Source organism: Populus euphratica, unplaced genomic scaffold (genome assembly GCF_000495115.2).
Source record: "Populus euphratica unplaced genomic scaffold, PopEup_1.0 scaffold75.1, whole genome shotgun sequence".
Lineage (NCBI taxonomy): Eukaryota > Viridiplantae > Streptophyta > Magnoliopsida > Malpighiales > Salicaceae > Populus > Populus euphratica.
Window position 1 is genome coordinate 1,213,167 of NW_011499866.1, and position 1,862 is coordinate 1,215,028.

The window sequence follows — 1,862 nt, forward strand, 5'->3', positions numbered from 1 at the left end:
AAGCGGGGGGGGTCGTGCAGTAGCCGCCCCTATACCACCATGCTCTGCACCATGATAAATGCTGGCCTGCTCTCCCTCTACCTATAAGTATAGAGGGAGTGCAGCAAAAAAAGGGGAAAAGGAGAAAAAAGGGTGAGAAAAGCTGGAAGGATTTTTCAAAAGAGAAAGTAAGAGAAACCAAGAAAAAGAGAGAGCCACAATTTTTTGAGAGAGGAACAAGAGACGGAAAGAGAGAGACAAAAGGATTTTGGGAGAGAAAGGAGTGAAGAGAAACGGACCTTGATAGTAGAAATTAAAGGGAAGAAGAAAAGCAAAATAGGGGAGAACAGAGGAGACAAAATAAAGAAAAAAAAAGAAAGAAGAAAAGAGAAGCTAACGAAAGAGACAAACATGAAGAAAAAAGAACAAGGGACAGGAGCAACAAACCACCAAGAAGGAGAAGACACAGATTGGTGTCTCTACACAGGAGAGAAAGAAGGAAAACCACCATTGTTGCCATTGCCACTGCCACCGCCACCGTACACTGCCACTAACAACCGCATCGACTGCTACTAGCATCGCCACCGCTCCAAGTAACTTTCTCCCCTCTAGTTTCAATCGTTTTTAGCTTCATCTTCATTTGCATGCAGAACGTTTACGTTCTACAGTAAATGAAGATTAATTAGCTAGTGCATGCAAATAAAGATTAATTAGCTAATTACTGTGTTGTGCACACTAACTAGCTAATTATATTCAGTTGGTTATTGTGCACAACACAGTAACCAATCCTTTTTTGTGCATAGTAACCAGCCCTTGTATTGATTATGGGCTGGAACATCAGCCCAGCCCATGCGGCTGGGTTGAGTCCAGCCCACTTTGTATGGGTCGGGTCAGGCCCATCTCGAGATGATTGGGCCAAGTCTGGCCTAGTTTTTTTTTTTAAAAATTCAAAATATTTTTTTTGGAATTTTACAAGTTTTCCTTGTATTTTTTATTTTTGATTAATATCAAGCAGTATTTTTAGGTTGCTAAAATACAAAATCCAAGATTAAACCCGATTTTCATCAAATTTCAAAAAAATACAAACAAAAAAAATAAGAAAAGAGAAAAGTGTTTTTGTGCATACGGCCAAATGTCTCAAAGCTAAAAGATCATATAGTGTTTTTTTTATACCAAAAAAACTGTTTAGCATGCATTTTGGCTTTAATAACCAGTTTATTAAAATCAAGAGAACACTGACCAAAATTTCAAAAAACAATAAAAATTTTATTTTGTTTGTCTCTTAGTATCTGGGGTATGATATTACATGTAATGTGTATTCTGAATATTTAATTATTTTTCAGACCAATAGAATCTGGGGTATGACATTACACGTAATGCATATTCCGAACAATAAGAAACCACAACATGGTTTTAGATTTTATTAGTTAAAACAATGCAGCCTACCTTAGGTAGGACATAGTCAGGGTGCTAATACCTTCCCTTCACGCAACCAGTCTTCGTACTTGATCTCTAAAGACCAGTTAGGGTTTCTAATAACTAGAGACCAGTTAAGGTTTCTAATAACTAGAATACTAGGTGGCGACTCCCATTCAATTTTTCCAATAATAAAAGACAAGAACTCCTTGTCTTCTCATATCTGCCAAGATACATACCACACCTATATGAGTATGGAGGGCAATCGCCACGACACCGCACATGTGCGACAAAATGACGACTCCGATGTGGACCTTATGGACTAAGCATTGTTTTGTATGATTTTTTTTGTTTTGTTCATGTTTTGTCATTAAGATTCTTATTTTATTTACACACTTTAATTTTTGTACATATTTATTCATACATTGTATAGAACTATTTCATGTATTTATTTTTATGTGAGAGTT